The sequence below is a fragment of the Bos mutus genome, chromosome 7, assembly GCF_027580195.1.
Source record: "Bos mutus isolate GX-2022 chromosome 7, NWIPB_WYAK_1.1, whole genome shotgun sequence".
Classification (NCBI taxonomy): Eukaryota; Metazoa; Chordata; class Mammalia; order Artiodactyla; family Bovidae; genus Bos; species Bos mutus.
Genome location: NC_091623.1, coordinates 94,616,790 through 94,641,304, shown reverse-complemented (window position 1 = coordinate 94,641,304; position 24,515 = coordinate 94,616,790). Strand labels below are relative to the sequence as shown.

Here is a 24,515-nt window from a genome sequence, read left to right as displayed (position 1 = left end):
CAGTGGCCACAGGACTGGAAAAGGTCAGTTTTCATTCCAATCCCAAAGAAAGGCAATGCCAAAGAATGCTCAAACTACCACACAATTGCACTCATCTCACACGCTAGTAAAGTAATGCTCGAAATTCTCCAAGCCAGGCTTCAGCAATACATGAACCGTAGACTTCTAGATGTTCAAGCTGGTTTTAGAAAAGGCAGAGGAACCAGAGACCAAATTGCCAACATCCGCTGGATCACCGAAAAAGCAAGAAAGTTCCAGAAAAACATCTATTTCTGCTTTATTGACTATGCCAAAGCCTTTGACTGTGTGGATCACAATAAACTGTGGGAAATTCTGAAAGAGGTGGGAATACCAGACCACCTGACCTGCCTCTTGAGAAATTTGTATGCAGGTCAGGAAGCAACAGTTAGAACTGGACATGGAACAACAGACTGCTTCCAAATAAAAAAAAGGAGTACGTCAAGGCTGTATGTTGTCACCCTGCTTATTTAACTTATATGCATCATGAGAAATGCTGGAAGAAGCACAAGCTGGAATCAAGATTGCCGGGAGAAATATCAATAACCTCAGATATGCAGATGACACCACCCTTATGGCAGAAAGTGAAGAGGAACTAAAAGCCTCTTGATGAAAGTGAAAGTGGAGAGTGAAAAAGTTGGCTTAAAGCACAACATTCAGAAAAACGAAGATCATGGCATCCGGTCCCATCACTTCATGGGAAATTGATGGGGAAACAGTGGAAACAGTGTCAGACTTTATTTTTGGGGGCTCCAAAGTCACTGCAGATGGTGATTGCAGCTATGAAATTAAAAGACACTTACTCCTTGGAAGGAAAGTTATGACTAACCTAGATAGCATATTGAAAAGCAGAGACATTACTTTGCCAACAAAGGTCTCTCTAGTCAAGGCTATGGTTTTCCAGTGGTCATGTATGGATGTGAGAGTTGGACTGTGAAGAAAGCTGAGCACCAAAGAATTTATGCTTTTGAAGTGTGGTGTTAGAGAAGACTTGAGAGTCCCTTGGACTGCAAGGAGATCCAACCAGTCCATCCTAAAAGAGATCGGTCCTGGGGTTCATTGGAAGGACTGATGCTAAAGCTGAAACTCCAATACTTTGGCCACCTCATGTGAAGAGTTGACTCATTGGAAAAGACCTTGATGCTGGGAGGGATTGGAGGCAGGAGGAGAAGGGGACGACAGAGGATGAGATGGCTGGATGGCATCACCGAGTCGATGGACGTGAGTTTGAGTAGACTCCGGGAGTTAGTGATGGACAGGGAGGCCTGGCGTTCTGCAGTCCATGGGTTCACAAAGAGTCAGACACGACTGAGTGACTGAACTGAACTGATGGCTGCTTACACTAATTTCAACAGAGACCACAAAGCTGAAATATTTACTATCTGACTTTATACAGAAAGAGGTATACATCCCCTGCTCTAGAGAAATGAAAATATATGTCCACTCCAAAATGTGTACAAAGTGTTTTTTTAGCAGCTCTATTTATAATCACCAAAACTTGAACCAGCTCAATTGCTCTTCGGCAGATAAATGGCTGAACAAATTGTGTTATGGCCGTATGATGGAGTATTTGGAAGGAACAGTATTTAACAGAAACAAGCTATTAACATAAGCAATGACTTAGAGATTCTCAAAAGCATTATGCCAGGTGAAATTAACTAGTTTCAGAAAGCTACTTACTGTCTGATTCACTTATATAACATTTATGAAAAGACAAAATTTCTAGTAACGGAGAGCAGTTCTGTGTTCACCATGTACTATGGATGATAGAAGGGTACAATTATAAAGGAAAAACGTGGAAATTCTATGGAGTGGTAGGATTGTTCTTCTACATCTTAATTGTAGTGGAGCCATCATAAATCTATACATATGTCAAAATTTGTAGAACTGTACCCCTTGAAATGTACATTACACTGTATTTTTTAAAATTTTAATCAAAAGTTAAAAGTGGAGCTTCCGGTCCAAGGCCACACAACTAGCCAGAAGTAGACTTTTAACCCAGGGCACCCAGAAGGGTTAAGTCACTTGCTTGGTATCACATTCTGAACATTTTATTGTGACTGTGTTGAAACTTGGATGACACTGTTCCCTTGGGCTTGGGTACCTACCAAGCAATAAACCTGGGGACAGAATCCCTTGCCTTTCTCCACTGCTTTGGGGCTTATGGCTCCCTGAATACATTCTTTTGTGTGGTTTTGGGCAGAGACCGAAGTATCCTGACCTCTAGATAGCCAAATAGCTGCCAGGCCATAATCAGCAGCACCATTGCTGCACTCATCAGAGCCTACAATTTTCAGTTCTTTATAGTTTCAAACGGTTTTCTTTTTTACTTGAACTTCACAATTACCAAGTAGAGAACTAGGTCATGCAAGAAAATTATTTATCCATATCTTACCAAAAAAAAAAAAAAAGGCTTAGCCAGATTCAATTTCCTAAGTTACAAGGTTATATGAGATGTCAGAGTGTTTAGACTCTTAAGAAATGTGACCCCCAGCACATGCTGATTTTCTACTACTTAGCCTTTTATATAGGCTAAGGTCATTCTTGACCTTTGCTGAAACTTCGTCTGGATCAGAATCTTGAACTGTGAATTTAAGGCATCCACAAAGATATTGTGTTATTTGTAGCTTAGAATGAAACCAAGTTGACACATGGGTGTTTTTTGAGTCTATTAACCCATCTGCCTATCTTCTGAGGTCTGCTGAGGCCAGAGTTCATGAGCTTTACCCATCAACTGAAGACATTCTAGAATTATGTCATCTGAAACTGAATCTCCCCTTAGATCTTAGATTCTTCCCTTCAGCAAACATAGAGCACAGCAAATAAACTTTCTGTGACGAGTCATGTTTGAGAAGGAAAGCTGGGTCATCTAGATAAACATCTATGGCCTACTTTATGTATCTTTTGATAAAAACCTTCTTTCACATTCTTAATTAGATTTACTATGTTAGGTGATGGGATTATTAACCTTGACTTTTCATTGTCTTTAGTCCATTCCTAAAGGTATCTTTGAAACAGGTTTTCCTAAAGCACTCAAATCTTGAATTAGAAAGCATTTATTTCTCATTAGGAGTTTGGATTTAGCATATGCATGCATATGTAATTACATATACATTAATGTTTATAAAATAGATAACCAACAAAGACCTACCATATAGCACAAGAAACACAGGAAACTATACTCAATATTTTGTAATAACCTATAAGGGAAAACAACCTGAAAAAAATATGCATGTATATATGTATTGATATAAACAAATCTCTGTACTGTACACCTGAAACTAACATGATATTGTAAATCAACTATACTTCTTTTTATTTATTTATTTTTTGAAGGCTAATTACTTTACAATATTGTATTGGTTTTGCCATACATTGACATGAATCCACCACAGGTGTACATGTGTTCCCCATCCTGAACCCCCCTCCCACCACCCTCCCCATCCCATCCCCTGGGTCATCCCAGGGTACCAGCCCCAAGCACCCTGTATCATGCATCAAACCTGGACTGGCAATTTGATTCACATATGATAATATACACGTTTCAGTGCCATTCTCCCAAACCATCCCACCCTCACCCTCTCCCACAGAGTCCAAAAGACTGTTCCATACATCTGTGTCTCATTTGCTGTCTCACATACAGGGTTATTGTTACCATCTTTCTAAATTCCATATATATGTGTTAGTATACTGTATTGGTGTTTTTCTTTCTGGCTTACTTCACTCTGTGTAATAGGCTCCAGTTCATCCATCTCATTAGAACTGATTCAAATGTATTCTTTTTAATGACTGAGTAATATTCCATTGTGTATATGTACCATAGCTTTCTTATCCATTCATCTGCTGATGGACATCTAGGTTGCTTCCATGTCCTGGCTATTGTAAACAGTGTTGCAATGAACATTGGGGTACACGTATCTCTTTCAATTCTGGTTTCCTCAGTGTGTATGCCCAGCAGTGGGATTGCTAGGTCATATGGCAGTTCTATTTCCAGTTTTTTAAGGAATCTCCACGCTGTTTTCCATAGTGGCTGTACTAGTTTGCATTCCTACCAACAGTGTAAGAAGGTTCCCTTTTCTCCACACCCTCTCTAGCATTTATTGCTTGTAGACCTTTGGATAGCAGCCATTTTGACTGGAATGAAATGATACCTCATTGTGGTTTTGATTTGCATTTCTCTAAAGCAGAGACATTACTTTGCCAACAAAGGTCCGTCTAGTCAAGGCTATGGTTTTTCCTGTGGTCATGTATGGATGTGAGAGTTGGACTGTGAAGAAGGCTGAGTGCCAAAGAATTGATGCTTTTGAACTGTGGTGTTGGAGAAGACTCTTGAGAGTCCCTTGCACTGCAAGGAGATCCAACCAGCCCATTCTAAAGGAGATCAGCCCTGGGATTTCTTTGGAAGGAATGATGCTAAAGCTGAAACTCCAGTACTTTGGCCACCTCCTGCGAAGAGTTGACTCATTGGAAAAGACTCTGACACTGGGAGGGATTGGGGGCAGCAGGAGAAGACGACAGAGAATGAGATGGTTGGATGGCGTCACTGACTCGATGGACGTGAGTCTGAGTGAACTGCGGGAGTTGGTGATGGACAGGGAGGCCTGGCGTGCTGCAATTCATGGGGTTGCAAAGAGTAGGACACGACTGAGTGACTGATCTGATCTGATCTGAATGATGAGTGATGTTGAGCATCTTTTCATGTGTTTGTTAGCCATCTGTATGTCTTCTTTGGAGAAATGTCTGTTTAGTTCTTTGGCCTATTTTTTGATTGGGTCATTTATTTTTCTGGAATTGAGCTGCAGGAGTTGCTTGTATATTTTTGAGATTAATTCTTTGTCAGTTGCTTCATTTGCTATTATTTTCTCCCATTCTGAAGGCTGTCTTTTCACCTTGCTTATAGTCTCCTTTGTTATGCAAAAGCTTTTAATTTTAATTAGATCCCATTTGTTTATTTTTTATTTAGATCCCAGAATTTGTTTATTCTGGGAGGTGGGTCATAGAGGATCCTGCTGTGATTTATGTCGGAGAGTGTTTTGCCCATGTTTTCCTCTAGGAGTTTTATAGTTTCTAGCCTTACATTTAGATCTTTAATCCATTTTGATTTATTTTTGTGTATGGTGTTAGAAAGTGTTCTAGTTTCATTTTTTTACAAGTCATTGACCAGTTTTCCCAGCACCACTTGTTAAAGAGATTGTCTTTTCTCCATTGTATATTCTTGCCTCCTTTGTCGAAGATAAGATGTCCATAGGTGCGTGGATTTATCTCTGGGCTTTCTATTTTGTTCCATTGATCTATATTTCCATTAGTCTTTGTGCCAGTACCATGCTGTCTTGATGACTGTGGCTTTGTAGTAGAGACTGAAATCAGGCAGGTTGATTCCTCCAGTTCCATTCTTCTTTCTCAAGATTGCTTTGGCTCTTCGAGGTTTTTTGTATTTCCATACAAAAATGCCATTGGTAGCTTGATAGGGATTGCATTGAATCTACAGATTGCTTTAGGTAGTATATTCATTTTCACTATAATGATTCTTCCAACCCATGAACACGGTATATTTCTCCATCTATTTGTGTCCTCTTTGATTTCTTTCACCAGTGTTTTATAGTTTTCTATATATAGGTCTTTTGTTTGTTTAGGTAGATATATTCCTAAGTATTTTATTCTTTTCATTGCAATGGTGAATGGAATTGTTTCCTTAAATTCTCTTTCTGTTTTCTCATTGTTAGTATATAGGAATGCAAGGGATTTCTGTGTGTTGATTTTATATCCTGCAACTTTACTATATTCATTAATTAGCTCTAGTAATTTTCTGGTGGAGTCTTTAGGGTTTTCTGTGTAGAGGATCATGTCATCTGCAAACAGTGAGAATTTTACTTCTTTTCCAATCTGGATTCCTTTTATTTCTTTTTCTGCTCTGATTGCTGTGACCAAAACTTCCAAAACTATGTTGAATAGTAGTGGTGAGAGTGGGTACCCTTGTCTTGTTCCTGACTTTAGGGGAAAAGCTTTCAATTTTTCACCATTGAGGATAATGTTTGCTGTGGGTTTGTCATGTATAGCTTTTATTATGTTGAGGTATGTTCCTACTATTCCTCCTTTTTGGAGGTTTTTTATCATAAATGGATGTTGAATTTTGTCAAAGGCTTTCTCTGCATCTATTGAGATAATCATATGGTCTTTATCTTTCAATTTGTTAATATGGTGTATTACATTGATTGATTTGCAGATATTAAAGAATCCTTGTATCCCTGGGATAAAGCCCACTTGGTCATGATGTATGATCTTCTTAATATGTTGTTGGATTCTGTTTGCTAGAATTTTGTTAAGGATTTTTGCATCTATGTTCATCAGTGATATTTGTCTGTAGTTTTCTTTTTTTGTGGCATCTTTGTCAGGTTTTGGTATTAGGGTGACGGTAGCCTCACAGAATGAGTTTGGAAGTTTACCTTCCTCTGCAATTTTCTGGAAGATTTTTAGTAGGATAGGTGTTAGCTCTTCTCTAAATTTGTGGTAGAATTCAGCTGTGAAGCTGTCTGGTCCTGGGCTTTTGTTTACTGGAAGATTTCTGAATACAGTTTCAATTTCTGTGCTTGTGATGGGTCTGTTAAGATTTTTCATTTCTTCCTGGTTCAGTTTTGGAAAATATGCCAATAAAATGGACAACTTGGAAGAAATGGACAAATTCTTAGAAAAGTACAACTTTTCAACTACAATTTTAAAAAGTTTTTTTTTTTAAGAAAAGCTTGTTTTTCTTACACATTGAATAGACATTTAAATGAAAAGGTAAAAATTATTTTGAGGCAATAAAGTTATTTGAAGATTAACCTTTGTAAATTAGATGGAGGCAGAAATGTGGTTTTACCATCACCTAAACCAAGATAAATGCTTTTTACTCTAATTAGAAAATAAAACCCAGGAAGTAAAACTCTAGTGTTATTGGTAGGCTAATAAGGTGCATTAAACAAATCCAGGAGACTGTCATCAGTTCCATTTTTTCCCCTCTCAACTTACCCTCTTTTCATGTGGCATATACCATAGAGAAGGATGTAAAGATACCAGGGAAATGGTGCAGGGAGAGTAAATTGTGGTCGACATTTGAGAAAGCGTCTTCACTCTAAAGAGAGCTGGCACAGCCGAGTGATGTGTGCTTAGTGAGCCAGACTGTAATTCTGTTACCTCACTGCTGTCTGTGAAAGTGCTAAATGTCTGCAGCTTCCCCCCGGGCAGGTGATTCAGCACCTTCCACATCAGGGGCCAGATCTGACTAAAATATCACTCTTGCATAACCAGATTACTGTTACTGACTCAAAACGAGACATGATGCTGTGTGTACATATCAATATGCTTCTGCATATTTCTTTACTGGAATGTCTATTTTTTCACATGGGCATACTTTCCTACCCAGCCTATTTTCATACTGGTTCATTATTTCTGACTCTTATGACTTTAATTCGTGTTACTCACCCTTAAGGACCTGTTTCCAGTCATATCTGTAGGTGAAACCAGAGAAGGATAGCACACACAAACTGATTTCTGGTTTTACTTTTAAAGGCAACTAATCTCTTTCCCTATTCAGTTATTTTATTTTTCTTGGCTATAATACCTGAATGCCTAGTTCCAGAAAGAACTATACCAAACACATGTAATATAAAGTTTTTATTAATGTATTGGGATGGCATTTAGTGCTGCAAAATCTTGTTACTGTGACTTGCAGTGAAGAACAAGGAATACAAATCCACTAACTATTGTAAATCACATAGAGGCAGAAATGTGATTTGTGTAAATATGTAAAATTTAGTCTGTTCATGTATAAACACACACACAAGGCATGCTATGGGGAAATGAGATCCCTTATACATGCTCATTCACTTAGCCAGCCAACCTCAGAGCACAATCTGATTAAGATGGCTCCAAGTGGTTGGACATGGCAGAGGAGCAGCTGCAAGTGATGGAAAGTTAGCCAGTTTCACAAGATCTGAAGTGCTGTTTCTCCTCACAAGAAGCACCTTTTGAGTATCTATTATGTACTAGACATTGAGAATATCGCAGTGTGAAAGCAAGAGCTCTACTCCTCTGAAAGTTATTTCTAATGGAGGATATTCACTAAGCAAAGAAAGAAGATAATTACAAATAGTGATTATTGCCATGAAGGAAATTAATTGAGAAACATGATCAAGAATAATAAAAGTGTAGAGGGGAGAGAGGCTACTTCCAATAGAGTGGTTAATGCAGGCTTCTCTAAGAGATGAAGGAAGAGGCAGAATTAGCCATAAAAGGATGAAGAATATTTCAAAAAGAGAGAACAGTAAATACCAAGGCAAAGACTAGCCTTTTGGGAGGCAAGGAAGAGGGATCAGATTGGTTGGAATGTGGACAACTGAGAAGGAACAGGTGTGTTGTGAGATTGAAGTCACATAGGGATGTGTAAAGCATGGTAGACAGTTGGTGTTTTAAATGCAATGAGAAAGGTTTTAACAGGACTGATCTGTGATCTGACAGCAGCTCACTCCAATTTTTGAAAGGACAGAGAGTTATGAAAGAGGAGAAAAGGAAAGTGAAGGGAGTCATGAGGAGAACACTGTAGTCATCCAAGCAAAAGAAATAGTGCATAGTGCTACTTGGAGCAGATGAGGTGGAGAAGAGTGAGCAGATGTATGATATGGGAAGCAAACGGTCTGCCTATTTATTGGATGTGAAGCTTGAGGGAAAGGGAAGAAATGAAGATGGCTCCTGGGTGTACAAAGAACATTTAGATAAATTTCAGCTGAATGCTGAAGCCTTCCTGTAGGAAATTTTATTTTATGCTGGGAACCTTGACTTTTCCTTACAAAGAAAATGGTGTGTCAGGTAGCTATTATATAAGACTGAAGAAGCCAATGTCATCATTTAGCTGTGTGATCTAAGGCTAGACACTGCCCCTCTCAGAGCCTCTGAACCACTTCCATGAGCTCCAAGATCTTATTAAGATACTGAGCTTTTCATTGGTGTAGACTACACATACTGTTAGTAACCTGAGTAGTGTTGGTGTTAAGAGGAACTGGGGCAAATAGAACAGTTGGTGCAGTGCACAGACCCCCAATATTACCACCCTGAAGTCTTCAGGTAATCTCCTTATTGCTGCTATTTCTGTAGTTTATCTTTGTACCTTTCTGTCAGCACAGCATTGAGAAAGTCCGATTCAGACAGGAGGTGGCAAGAGTGAACATCGACATTTTAGGAATCAGCAAACTAAAACGGACTGGAATGGGTGAATTTAACTCAGATGGCCGTTATATCTACTGCTGTGGGCAAGATTCCCTGAGAAGAAATGGAGTAGCCATCATAGTCAACAAAAGAGTCTGAAATTCAGTACTTGGGTGCAATCTCAAAAACAACAGAATTATCTCTGTTCCTTTCCAAGGTAAACCACTCAGTATCACAGTAATCCAAGTCTATGCCCCGACCAGTAATGCTGAAGTTGAACGGTTCTATGAAGACCTACAAGACCTTCTAGAACTAACATCCAAAAAAGATGTCCTTTTCATTATAGGGGACTGGAATGCAAAAGTAGGAAGTCAAGAAATATCTGGATTAATGGGCAAATTTGGCCTTGGAGTACAGAATGAAGCAGGGAAAAGGCTAATATAATTTTGCCAAGAGAATGCACTGGTCATAGCAAACACCCTCTTCAAACAACACAAGAGAAGACTCTACACATGGACATCACAGGATGGTCAATACCAAAATCAGATTGATTATATTCTTTGCAGCCTAAGATGGAAAAGGCTCTATACAGTCAGCAAAAACAAGACCAGGCGCTGACTGAGGCTCAGATCATGAACTCCTTATTGCCATATTCAGACTTAAATTGAAGAAAGTAGGAAAAACCACTAGATCATTCAGGAATGACCTAAATCAAATCCCTTACGATTATACAGTGGAAACGACAAATAGATTCAAGGGATTAGATCTGATAGACCGAGTGCCTGAAGAACTATGGATGGAGGTTCGTGATATTGTACAGGAGGCAGGGATCAAGACCATCCCCAAGGATAAGAAATGCAAAAAGGCCACATGGTTGTCTGAGGAGGCATTACAAATAGCTGTGAATAGAAGAGAAGCGAAAGGCAAAGGAGAAAAAAAAAAAAGATATACCCATTTGAATGCAGAGTTCCAAAGAATAGCAAGGAGAGAGATAAGAAAGCCTTCCTCAGTGATCAATGCAAAGAAATAGAGGAAAACAATAGAATGGGAAAGACTAGAGATCTCTTCAAAAAAATTAGAGATACTAAGGGAACATTTCATGTAAAAATGGGCACAATAAAGGACAGAAATGGTATGGAACTAACAGAAGCAGAAGATATTAAGAAGAGGTGGCAAGAATACACAGAAGAACTATACAAAAAAGATATTTATGACCCAGATAACCACGATGGTGTGATCACTCACCTAGAGCCAGACAACCTGGAATGGGAAGTCAAGTGGGCCTTAGGAAGCATCTCTATGAACAAAGCTAGTGCTGGTGATGGAATTCCAGTTGAGCTATTTCAAATCCTAAAAGATGATACTGTGAAAGTGCTACACTTAATATGCCAGCAAATTTGGAAAGCACAGCAGTGGCCACAGGACCGGAAAAAGTCAGTTTTCATTCCAATCCCAAAGAAAGGCAATGCCAAAGAATGTTCAAACTACAGCACAATTGCACTCATTTCACACACTAACGAAGTAATGCTAAAAATTCTCCAAGCCAGGTTTCCACTGGACGTGAACCATGAACTTCCAGATGTTCAAGCTGGATTTAGAAAAGCCAGAGGAACCAGAGATCAAATTGTTAACATCTGTTGGATCATCAACAAAGCAAGAGAGTTCCAGATAAACATCTACTTTATTGACTATGCCAAATCCTTTGACTGTGTGGACCACAACAAACTGGAAAATTCTTGAAAGATGGGAATACCAGACCACCTGACCTGCCTCTTAAGAAATCTGTATGCAGGTCAAGAAGCAACAGTTAGAACTGGACATGGAACTACAGACTAGTTCCAAATAGGAAAAGGAGTAGATCAAGGCTGTATATTGTTTATTTAACTTATATGCAGAGTACACAATGAGAAATGCTGGGCTGGATGAACACAGGCTGGAATCAAGATTGCTGGGAGAAATATCAATAATCTCAGATATGCAGATAACACCACCTTTATGGCAGAAAACGAAGAAGAACTAAAGAGCCTCTTGATTGTATTTACCTAATGATGAAAGTGAAAGAGGAGAGTGAAAAAGCTTGCTTAAAACTCAACATTCAGAAAACTAAGATCATGGCATCTGGTCCCATCACTTCATGGCAAATAGATGGGGAAACAGTGGAAACAGTGAGAGACTTCATTTTGGGGGGCTGCAAAATCAGTTCGGATGGTGACTGCAGCCTGAAATTAAAAGACACTTGCTCCTTGGAAGAAAAGCTATGACCAACCTAGACAGCATATTAAAAAGCAGAGACATCACTTTGCCAACAAAGGTCCTTCTAGTCAAAGCTGTGGTTTTTCCAGTAGTCATGTATGGATGTGAGTTTGGACTCTAAAGAAAGCTGAGTGCCAAAGAATTGATGGTTTTGAACTTGGTGTTGGAGAAGACTCTTGAGAGTCACCTGGACTGCAAGGTGATCCAACCAGTCCATTCTGGTTGATCAGTCCTGATTGTTCATTGGAAGGACTAATGTTGAAGCTGAAACTCCAATACCTTGGCCACCTGATGCAAAGAACGGACTCAATTGAAAAGACCCTGATGCTGGGAATGATTGAAGGCAGGAGGAGAAGGGGATGACAGAGGATGAAATGGTTGGATGGCATCACCGACTCAATGGACATGTTTGAGTAAACTCTGGGAGTTGGTTATGGACAGGGAGGCCTGGCAAGCTGCAGTCCATGGGGTAGAAAAGAGTCAGATATGACAGACCAACTGAACTGAGACTAGACATCCTCATAGTAACCTGAGTAGAGATAGTGTTAAGAGGAACTGAGGCAAATAGAACAGCTGGTGCAGTGCACAGCCCCCAACCGCCCCGCCCCCCCAACCCCATTACCACCCAGTAGTCTTCAGGGAGTCTCCTTACTGGTGCTCTTTCTGTAGTTTATCTTCGTACCTTTCTGTCGGCACAGCACTGAGAAAGTCCGATGCAGACAGGGGCAGCCCGAAATACCACCACCAGAGGGCAGCATGGAGCTGTGCACACTCAGATCATCCCCTGAGGTCATGGGCGCCACCCCCAGCCTCTGCCAGAGCAGGCAGACCAAACTGGTCCTGGGGAAGAGTGGTGCTGGGCTGGAATCACAGCTGCTAAGGCAAAGCAGGAAAGGAAATGTTCCTTTCAACCAACTTGCCAAGAGGAGCATGAATGTATCATTGACGCAGGCAATGACAAACCCTAAATGCATCTGCAGCTCCCACCAGGTCCCACAACAGGTAAAAAATAATTTTATCTTTAGCTACCATGCATGGAATGCTATACACTTGGCACCAGTATGATTATATAGTTATCTCATTTAAGCATTACATCAACCCTGGGAGCCATAGCCTGGTTTTTATCCCTGTTTTGTTGACACAGAAACTGAGATGAAGACATAAAGATCACTTGGTAGAAGCAGTTTGGTTTAAATACAAAAGTCTGTTTAACTGTAAAACCTCTCCTCAAGGCTGCTATGCATCTGCATACTATTTTCCTATCACTCTCTGGGTGCTCTGAGGATAGAAATGAAGTGCTATATAGAATTTGACTCTTGCCCTCAAGGACCGTGCACTTTCAGAGTAGAAAGAACAATTTAAACAAATAATAATACAAACAATCGTGTATAATCCAGAGTTTGATAATATGATAAAATTTTGTCTATACAATTCTCAAATATTTTCCACTCATGGCACACAACTTCTATAAGTTTCAAATATAAAAGGATGAATGAGAGTGAGGTACAGTCAGCAACCCTAACCCTTCAATTATTCATTTACCCTCCAGATATTCAGTAAGCATCTCTGATTATGCTAGACGCTAGATATCACACTTAAACATGTCTGGTCCTTGCCTTTGAGGGGACTATAATCTAGTTGGGGTGGCAAAAAAGAAGTAGACAATAGCAAATAAGTCAATAAATAAGTGTGGGATTGCAGTTATTTGTACCATAAATAGGTGAGCTGTTAGCCCTGGTGACAGCTCTCTGTCCAACAATTTCTTGACCTTGATTCTTTACAACCTTCTTCTCTATCGCAGCCACCTAGAGCAGGACTTCTCTGCTGTGATCTTGACATTTCTTTCTCTGATTGCAGTCTTGTGGACATGTCTCTCACACTCCCTTGGATTCTAGTCAGCCTGGGCTATGCTCTCAGGCTGTATCCACCTTTCTGACATCTCTTATCCAGAATGGACTCATGGAAGGTCAATTTAGCAATGGCCTTGTTCTTGCTCTAAACCCCTCCTGACCTTCCCCAGAATCTTTCTCCACCTGTGCCTATTCGTCTTTTGCTCTCTAGGCAGAATTGGGAGTTCTTTCCCAGTAGATGTAAGTGGCAAGGGTGAATGGTACTTGAATTTTGTTGATGTCATTCATTCATTCACTCATGCATGCATTCATACCTGCCTGCATGTCCTACTTTATTCCATAACTGTGTGTTAGCCACTTGGTATTTTTCCATCATCCTGATTGGCACAGAGACACTGCAGAGCAGTAAGGATCAGGAAGGAGCAGCTCAGGGGGATTGAGGCATTATGAGAAAGATAGGAACTGAGCATGCACACACAAGGTCAGGGAGTTGGAACTTCTACCCTGCAGGACCTCGAGGTTATGTTAACATTTTGAATTTAGAAACAAAGGACATATCCAGGGCAGAAGTGTGACATGACTTGATTTGCAGTCTCAAAAAGACCACACTGATTGCTGTGTGGGGAATGGATTACAGGGTACCAGAGTGGGAATCGAAGAAGGCAGCGGCACCCCACTCCAGTACTCTTGCCTGGAAAATCCCATGGACAGAGGAGCCTGGTAGGCTGCAGTCCATGGGGTCACTAAGAGTCGGATACGACTGAGCGACTTCACTTTTCCCTTTTCACTTTCATGCACTGGAGAAGGAAATGGCAACCCACTCCAGTGTTCTTGCCTGGAGAATCCCAGGGACGGGGCAGCCTGGTGGGCTGCCGTCTATGGGGTCGCACAGAGTAGGACACGACTGAAGCGACTTAGTAGCAGCAGAGTGGGAATAGAAAGTACAGTTAAAAGCTAATAGAGTAACCTGGGTGAGAGGTGATGGCTTCCTGTGAATAAAAGCCTTATTAGGTGAACACTAAGTTCCCGTCAGCCTCTGTGGCCCCTGGAATGTGTGATTCCTCACTAGTGCCTTGAGGCTCTGGCCCTGATCTCCCTCCCCTAATTTATCTCATGCAGAGAGCCTTGTCCCCCATCCTGCTCGCTATGCTCTAGATGAATTGAGCTACTCTGTTCCCTGAACACTCTGGCACATTTTCCCCTCCAGGCCTTTGCTCAATCTGTTCCTCAGCCTGAATACCACCCACCCTCCACCCTGGGTCTATTCCCACCATCTACTCTTCTCTCCACATAGAGAATGATTATCTTCGTCACAATTTGGATTAATAACTCTGTTGTACCACTTGTACACTATGGCTTGATTTTCACTTACTTCATTTCCTGCTCTCTCCTCAGTTGTGAATCTGAGAGGATGCATGTTTTATAGTGTTCTTATTCTCCTCTTCAAACCTATGCTACCTTGCTCAGTGCAACATCTTTATGGGTGTTAAATGTTTGTTGTATCAAATCAAAAAAATCCGTTTCCACCCAATCCAATCGAATTCAGCTCAATTCAGTTCAGTGCAATCCAATGCTTGTATACTTGATATTTCCTTTATACAGTATAAGCCTCCTAAGCTTAGACATTTGTGTTATGCTCCTCGGTATGTCCTATCTAACTCATACAGTAGGTGATGAATAAATGTTTACTGACTGGTTCACTTAACTTAAAGACACTCTTTGTCTTATAAGTATAGATTGGCCTTGGACCCTCATTTCTTTCTATCTTATAGATACTATGTAAGCTTGAAAGGTATAATTTCATACAATTAAATGGTCAGGACATTTAATATGGATTCTTAAGGAATTCCAATATGGATCTAATAAGATAAAATGAGGTTAGGCAATTGTGTACAAAGGTGTAACATATTACATTATTGGTAGGCGCATGTTTAAGAGAAAAAAACAGTCATTACTAAAGTGGGGAAGGGGGTGGGGGTTATGGTTATGATGATATACATAAGAAATATGAAGAACCTGCCCCTAAATATCTACTTTACCAGAGGGAATCCTCCTGTGATGCTCACAGTGGAAGGTGACTTTTATATTATCCCAATTGCTCAAGGACATCGTCTGTAACTCCAAGGACACTATCTAATTCATTGGCATCACCACACTTTACAAGTAGGTCCAAGCTCACTTACCTGAACTTACCTGAGAACAAGTGACTCATCTTTGAGGCCACCACTGCCCCTTGCTTATATAATGGAGGTGCCCTTATAAAGGACGCCATCTTTTTCTTGTGATAAACTATGCATAATATAAAACCTACTATTTCAACCATTTTCAAGTATCCATTTCAGTGGCATTCCCACATTCATATTGTTGCTGTACAACCATCAGTGCCTTTTATCTCCAGAACTCATTCATCATCCTAAACCGAAATTCTATACCCTATCATATTTGTTTTCTAATTAAACAAATAATTAGATTTGATAGAAAAATAAATAACAAATTTATTTTTCTAATAAAATAATGTCTTCTAATGGTAGGAAATTCAATAATATCAAAGTGTACATAGTTAAAGGTGTAAGTTCTTTTCCATTCATTATAGACCAAGATTTTGCTGTTAGCAATTTGTTGTGTATCCTTTGGCTCTTTTGGTATGTGAAAATTACATACACAAGCCCATAGTAATGTACTGTTTTATAAAAATTAAATCATAAATATATGTGCTGTTTTGATTTTTTCATTTAGCCAAATATCATGGACATTTTCTCATATCCTTGTGTATGTCTGTACTAAATTCCTTTTGCTGGCCACTTAGTATTCCATCTTATGGATGTACCATAATTTATTTAACTGTTGCCCCAGTTATGGACGCTTCACTTTGTTCTTAAGTTTTCTTCCTTTTAAAAACTGTCACAATAAAAACTCTCATATAATCAAGCAAACATTTCTTAGGACACATTTCTAAAGGTTTAATTCCTAAAAATAAAGGCTGACATAGTAGAGATAAAAAGGTGATGTATACTGACTGTCATATTATTCTACACAAACATTTTAACTGCTCTTTTTCCCATTAGTTAGTTAGGAAGAGGGCTCTGTGCTTACCTGCTGTTAGTATTATAACTCCAGCTTTGTGATGTGCTTGAAGTCACTGCCCTCTTTGATAGGGCTCTAGATCTTCTCAGAACAAGGAGTTAACAGAAAGGACCATAGAGCATGGTGGGTTGATCCTATTTGGAAAAAAAGAGATACACAAGCTCATACATGGACTTTTCACTCCACTGTACAGAGAAAAGGCAAGGGCATGTTTCCTGTTTCCTTGAATTAACTCCACTTCACAATCAGCTCATCATCCTCATGCATCCACATGAAAATTCTGGGCTTCCAGCTAGACTGCACTAATGTCAACGTTCATAAGTGGGGGAATACCTGTGCCATGCATACATTCTACGTCACATCTGACTCTGCGAACCTGTGGACCATAGCCCACCAGGCTCCTCTGCCCATGGGATTCTCCAGGCAAGAGTACTGGAGTGGGTTGCCATGCCCTTCTCCAGGGGATCTTCCCGACCCAGGGATTGAACCCACTTCTCTTATGTCTCCTGCATTAGCAGGCACGTTCTTTACCACTAGTGCCCCCTGGGAAACCCTCATAATTTTCAATTTAATCAGTTTAGAACTAAACATGCAGAGACTATGGAAAGAATGGGCTGCTTCAGAATTGAGCATGAAACTTCTGAGCAGTATTTTCTGCTTATTACTAGCAAAACTTCAAATCAGAGCTGACGTTATCTGGGGTAAAAGAGACTTGTGTTAAGAGTTTTTTTTGTTTGTTTTACTGGTGATAAACTGGGGCCATACTTGGAGCAATGCATGACTCTTGATATTTGCATAGGATAAGCTTACATCCATTAGAAAAGCATGTTGTTTATTTAATTTTCCACTAAAATCAATGGTTTTAATAAGAAAATTATGAAATCTAAAACTTGAAGAGGCAGTTGGTCTCGCCAATAACAGACCATGCCAGAGCCTACCAAAAACATTTTTTTCTATAGTTAGCTCACCTGTAATTCATTCATTAGAAAGGCAGTTATGTATACAAGCAGAAAACCAGACTGCTGAGCTGGAGAGTTTTAATAACTGGACTCTGGGAATAACTGATGAATAATGTTGAAAAACATTAAGCCAATATTTTTCCTGATACTGTATATTTCTTGGCAGCTTTCCAAAGCAACTCCATGAAAGGGGCCTTTTATTTTAGAGCCAAGCCTATCTAAAATAAGATGATTCTTTTAAGAACAGTTTTTCCATAAGCCCAGGTTTTAAGAGTAAGAATATCCAATCTCACCCTCCTCATGACTGAGTTAAGGAAAGAGATTTGAGAAAATTTGTTCTGTGACCATGACTCTGGGTATTTAAAAAAAATCAACAGGGAGCTTTGAAAATAGATTAAAATCTAAACTGTCAACATACCCACACTGATAGACAAGTGTGGCAATAGACCATTATGGCAATACCTCTCTAAGCTATATGTTAAGCTGGAAACTTTCAAACATGAAGGGGATTCATCTCAGATTATCTACTAGCAAGTTGACAGCATATTGTAGTAGATTTTTAAGTTGTCTCTACCCGATTTGCAAGGACCCCCTATAACTGTTCATTTAAGCTTGAATGGTGGGTCCCTGGCAGGCAATTTATATTTTATGGTTCTCCTAGCCCTCTCTGCCACCAGCCAGCCAGATTCTCTTTCCCAAAAGTTTAGGATTTAGACTAAAGAATATGGTTGAGTCTGGGCCAGTAAATGGAAGAAATCTGTCATTAATTCTGGAATTCCCATCTTCTATTATCATGTGTATCAAGAAGAAAAAAGAGCCTGACAGAAAAGCTAATGCAGAGAGATAAGCAGAGAGGGGAGATGATAAAGGGGTCTTTATGGTTTCTGGTTCTGGTGATTTCCTGAAGCCTGGCTGAGTTCTTGACTTTGGGGTCTTTATGATAATCTTCTCTATCCTTATAGCAGATACCCCATTTTTACTTACCTTAATCTGAATAGAATTCTGTTACTTGCAACAAAAGTTCTAAGTAATGCCCGTGTTAAGAGTATACATTTAAGGAGAGGTCAGCTTTGGGCTTCTTTGGTAGCTCAGCTGGTAAAGAATGTGCCTGCTTTGCAAAAGACCCCAGTTCAATTCCTGGGTCATGAAGTTCTCCTGGAGAAGAGACTGGCTACTCATACCCACTCTAGTATTTATGGGATTCTGTGGTGACTCAGACGGTGAAGAATTCTTTACCATTGCAGGTAAAGAAACCAGCCATGTGGGAGACACGGATTCAATCCCTGAGTTGGGAAGATCCCCTGGAGGAAGGTATGACAACTCACTCCAGTGTTCTTGCCTGGAGAATCCTCATGGACAGAGGAGCCTCGTGGGCTACAATCCACGGGGTCACGAAGATTCAGACACAACTGAGAGACCAAGTGCAGCACAGCACACAACTAGGTATAGAGGGAGGGAGGAAAGAGGAAAGAAAAAGTCATTGAGAACTCTTGGTGTCAAGCAATTTGGTGAACACTTTAAAAATTATTATTACCCCTCAAAGTATCTCTAAAAAATGGATGTTATTTTCCCTCACTTTTTCAGGTTAAGAGATCTGAATTTCAGACGTTCATTCTTGAGTCACAGGGCTAGCTGGTGGCAGATCTGGGGATTTGTACTCAGATTTTGGTAGATTGGGTTGGACTTTGGCCTGACTTTGATAAATAACAGTTACTTTGATATTGGTCAATCTTGAGCAAGCCACTCTACCCTATTTGAGCCTTTCTTTTCCTTTCTGAACATTTCTAAACAGCTTGGGTAAATATAGTATTACCTAAGTTCCCTTCCAAGTCTAATAGCACAGTGTCATTTGATTGACTTATTTAGAACAGTGCTTCTCAATATCATGGTGCTTAGCTGGGGGAGGGAGGAGCAGGGAGAAGGCAGGGGTGAGTTATAGCCAGGCCTCCTTAGGTGTCTTCTTAAATTGTATGCATCCATCATCTCCTTTCCCTCCCCAGAAGCTATGCTGAGGGTGAGATAGTTGTAAGTAACAGAGCAGGGATTTGAACTCAGAGATATCTTATCATTTCATCATACCACTGCCATCTTTTTACTATACTTATTGAAATGTAGAATAAGCTCATTTTTTTTCAACTAAATTCTGTTAATTTTGACCATAAATGACTAATGTGTCCTATTTTGAGTGCTTTGCACATTTTAGAATTAGTTTGCCCATTGCTATTAAAAGTCTCTGGTATTTTCATTAGAATTGTACTGAATCTATAGATCATTATAATATTCAGTCTTCAAATCTATAAACATAGTGAAAGTGAAAATGAAGTCGCTCAGTCTTGTCCGACTCTTTGCGACCCCATGGACTGTAGCCCACCAGGCTCCTCTGTCCATGGGATAATCCAGGCAAGAATACTGGAGTGGGTTGCCATTTCCTTCTCCAGGGGATCTTCCCGACCCAGGGATCGAACCCAGGTCTCCTGTATTGCAGGCAGATGCTTTAACCTCTGAGCCACCAGGGAAGCCCCTATAAACATAGAGTACTTCTCAATTTTTTCAAAAATCTCCTTGAATTTCTCTTAGCACTGTTTCTTAGTTTTCAGTGTAAAATTTTTGTATGTCATTTATTAATTTCAGTTCAGTCACTCAGTCACGTCTGACTCTTTGCAATCCCATAGACAGCAGCACAGCAGGCTTCCCTGTCCATTGTCAGTTCCCAGAGCTTGCTCAAATTCATATCCATTGAGTTGGTGATGCCATTCAAATATCTCATCCTGTGTGGTCCCCTTCTTCTCCTGCCTTCAATCTTTCCCAGCATCAGCGTCTTTCCTAATGAGTCAGCTCTTCACATCAGGTGGCAAAAGTATTGGAGCTTCAGCCTCAGTCCTTCCAATGAAAATCCTCTGCCTTTTCTAAACCCAGCTTGTATATCTGGAAGCTCTCGATTCGCATACTGTTGAAGCCTGGCTTGGAGAATTTTGAGCATTACTTTGCTAGCGTGTGAGATGAGTGCAGTTGTGCAGTAATTTGAACATTATTTGGCATTGACTTTCTTTGGGATTTGAATGAAAACTGACTTTTTCCAGTTCTGTGGCCACTGCTCAGTTTTCCAAATTTGCTGGCATATTGAGTGTAGCACTTTCACAGCATCATCTTTTAGGATTTGAAATAGCTCAACTAGAATTCCATCACCTCCACTAGCTTTGTCTGTAGTGATGCCTCCTAAGGCCCACTTGACTTCCCATTCCAGGATGTCTGGCTCTAGGTGAGTAATCACACCATCATGGTTATCTGGGTCATGAAGATCTTTTTTTGTATAGTTCTTCTGTGTATTCTTGCCACCTCTTCTTAATATCTTCTGCTTCTGTTAGTTCCATACTGTTTATTTGCGTGAAATGTTCCCTTGGTATCTCCAATTTCCTTGAATAGATCTCTAGTCTTTCCCATTTGATTGTTTTCCTCTATTTCTTTGCACTGATCACTGAGGAAGGCTTTCTTATCTCTCCTTGCTATTCTTTGGAACTCTGCATTCAAATGGGTATATCTTTCTTTTCTCCTTTGCCTCTAGTTTATCTTCTTTTCTCAGCTATTTGTAAGGCCTCCTCAGAAAACCATTTGGCCTTTTTGCTTTTCTTTTTCTTGGGGATGATCTTAATCACCACCTCCTGTACAATGTCATGAACCTCCACCTGTAGTTCTTCAGACACTCTGTCTGTCACATCTAATCCCTTGAATCTATTTGTCACTTCCACTGTATAATCATAAGGGATTTGATTTAGGTCATACCTGAATGGTCTAGTGGTTTTCCCTACTTTCTTCAATTTCAGTCTGAATTTGTCAATAAGGAGTTCATGATCTGAGCCACAGTCAGCTCCAGGTCTTATTTTTGCTGACTGCATAGAGCTTCTCCATCTTCAGCTACAAAATATAATCACTCTGATTTTGATATTGATCATCTGGTAATATCCATGTGTAGAGTTGTCTCCTGTGTTGTTGGCAGAGAGTGTTTGTTATGACCAGTGCATTCTCTTGGCAAAACTCTGTTATCCTTTTTTTTTTTCTTCTGTTATCCTTTGCCCTGCTTCATTCTGTACTCTAAACCCTGAGTATTTTATATTCCTAAAGATTATTGCAAATGATATTATGCTGAGTTCAAAGTCTCCAGTTGTGTGTCATTAATATATAGAGATATGATTGACTTTTGTGTATTGAAATGTTTTTCCTTTGACCTTATTATACTAGAATTTTGTTAATTAATGACACAAGAAAATTTGGATATGAAAAAAAATCTCACTTTGGAGTCAAACTGACAAAGTATACTTAGTAGGCAAAATAATGCCTCCTCCCTCAAAGATATCCATATCATAATCCTTAGAACCTATGTAACTATGTTAGGTTACGTCTCAGAGGAGAATTGAGGTTGTAGATGTGATTAAGATTATAAATCTAGTGCTTTTGAGAGGGGGATTATTTTGGACTATTTGGGTGGACCTAATGTAATCAAGAGTTGTTAAAAGGGAATGACGAGAGCTAGAAGGAAATGTAAGTACAGAAGAAAGATTAGAGAGATGAAATGTTGTTAGCTTTGAAGGTGGAGGATGGGGCTATTAACCAAGAAATGCACAAAACATCTAGAAGCAGAAAAAGGCAAGAAAATGGAGTATTCTATAGACCTTCTAGGGAAAAAAAATATAATCCTGCCCACACTTTGGTTTTGGCCCAGGAAGGCTCCTGTTGAACTTCTAACCTCCAGAACTGTAAGATGATAAATCATGTTGGCTTAAACCATTAAATTTGTGATAATTTGTTCTGTTAGCCGTGGAAAACTAATACAGTAGTGTTCCAAGTCACCCTCTGTTCATGGAACCTGCCCCATGCTGGCATGCTGCAAAAAGCCAGCTTTGGAATCAGGAGCACACAGTTACAACATTCGTATTTTTGCCACCATCTATGTTGCAAAACTGAAGAATCTTAAGAAAAGTTTAAAAACAGGTCATAAGCATTGACAGAATGGACGCTAGATAAAGAGAATACGTGGATGCCATGTGGTAATAGCTAACCAGAGGGATTTGTAGGAATAGAGGAAGCACCACTTGAGGGGATGTCTTCTAGTGAGAACAAATCCTATTTTGAGCAAGTCAGAGTCAGAAAGACATTGTAAGTTTTATATATATGATCCCATATGTAGCCTCATGTAGGTGAGACCGAATGACTTGGGTTATACTAATAATAATAGTTAAGTACACTAATATTTGTTAATATTTTAAGTGTTTTTAAGTGTACTCTTGCCTGGAAAATCCCATGGACAGAGGAGCCTGGTAGGCTGCAGACCATGGGGTCCCGAAGAGTCGGACACGACTGAGCGACTTCACTTTCACTTTTCCCTTTCATGCATTGGAGAAGGAAATGGCAACCCACTCCAGTGTTCTTGCCTGGAGAATCCCAGGGACGGGGGAGCCTGGTGCGCCGCCGTCTATGGGGTCGCACAGAGTCGGACACGACTGCAGTAGCAGCAGCAAGTGTAATTAGGAAATATTAAAAGTTGACCCTATAAGGAGATCATCCTTGAATATTTGTATCCCAATATCTTGAGCAGAGAAATGAGGTAGACTCAGCCCACAGCCTGTCCTCTCTGTGCTGTGTACATCATGGCGAGCTCCCACCATGGAGGATTCATTGACAAGTATAGTGATTATAGATTATTGTCATGTGTTTAAGTTGTGATTTCAATATGCTTCCTGCCATTTCCTTTTTGGCCCAAGTCTATATTTTTAGTAAAAAATAAAGAAAGGATAGATGAAGAAAATATAGTATATTTTTGTCTTCAGTATATGTCAGTGAGAATGATGCTATGAAGTTTCAATCAACAATAAAACAGGAGCTGCAAACACCAAATCATAAATAAAGTGAATTTGCAATAATGTTACTCATAGTAACATGTAAAAATGTGTCAGTATCATGTGTGATATGATAGTTGCCTCTAAAATGAGTTGTATCTATTGCTTATTCTTCAGTATTATGGTTGGTCATCTTATTTCTATTGCTTGTGGAACAGAAGTCTGAAATAAAAGCTTAAAAGTCATGTGTGTATGTATATGTGTGTATATATATATGTATATATAAATATATATTCACATTTCCTCATGGCTCAGATTGTGAAAGAATCTGCCTGCAATGTGGGAGGGTTTCAATCCCTGGGTCAGGAAGATCCCCTGGAGAAGGGAATGGCAACCCACTCCAGTATTCTTGCCTGGGAAATCCTGTGGGCAGAGGATCCTGGCAGACTACAATACATGGGGTCACAAAGAGCCGGACCCAACAGCGCTAATAACACTGCACACATACACACATACAAACACACACTCATATATACTTGTTTTTTCCTTACAAATAACAATTTGGAAATAACAAATGGTCAGTTTTAGAACTCACATCTTTGTAACATATTTTTATTCGTTATTCTCCCAAAAGAAACACATATGCTATTTAACATTTTACCAATAGAGCAGATATGGATGACAATGTCTTCTTTTATATGAGTTTCTGAGTTAAGGAAGCAAAATTGGAAACGGCTGATTTATAATGGCACCCACAAATTCCATTTCCATTTTTTGCTTTCAGTCTACTCAAAATTTATTGACCATTTCCACTATGCCAGGCACGGTGTGAGCAAGGTGCCAAGGATATAGAAATGATTAAAACACAGTTCCTTTCCTCAAGAAGTCCATGCTGTGATGAAGGATAGAAACAAGTGCCTCAAACCAAAATGCAGGACTATGAGGGCACCAAGGAGGGAGTGATTTATTTTCCTTGGAGAGAAATGAAACCTTCACAGAAAGGCTGACATTTGAAAAAACCTTAAAAGAAACGAAGAAGGTTAGTAATTGTACATTTTAAACAATGATACAGCACAAAAACTCTAAAAGAAGGTTCATTTTGTATCCTGTAAGTTGCCTATGTAACTGGAACTGAATATTCATCCAGGGCAGCGGGTATCTGGGGGGACCAGATGGGAGGCTGGAAAAGTGAAGTTTCATCTGGTCCCATCAGTCCTGTCTTCCAAAGCCAGGGGTCCTCTATCTGCGGAAAGGGCAAAAGCACTGACACCTTGCAAAGTCTGTCCAGCACTTCATGTTAGACAGCAGGACCTTCCTGCCACTGCCTGGTTCTGAGATGT

At 39.8% G+C, this 24,515-nt stretch overlaps 1 pseudogene; it reads right to left on the bottom strand.

Moving 5' to 3' along the window:
* LOC102266733 (phosphatidylinositol N-acetylglucosaminyltransferase subunit Y-like) overlaps nt 1–12,245 on the bottom strand; it is a 172,407-nt pseudogene extending 160,162 nt beyond the window's left edge.
* Nucleotides 12,246–24,515: the final 12,270 nt, after the last annotated feature.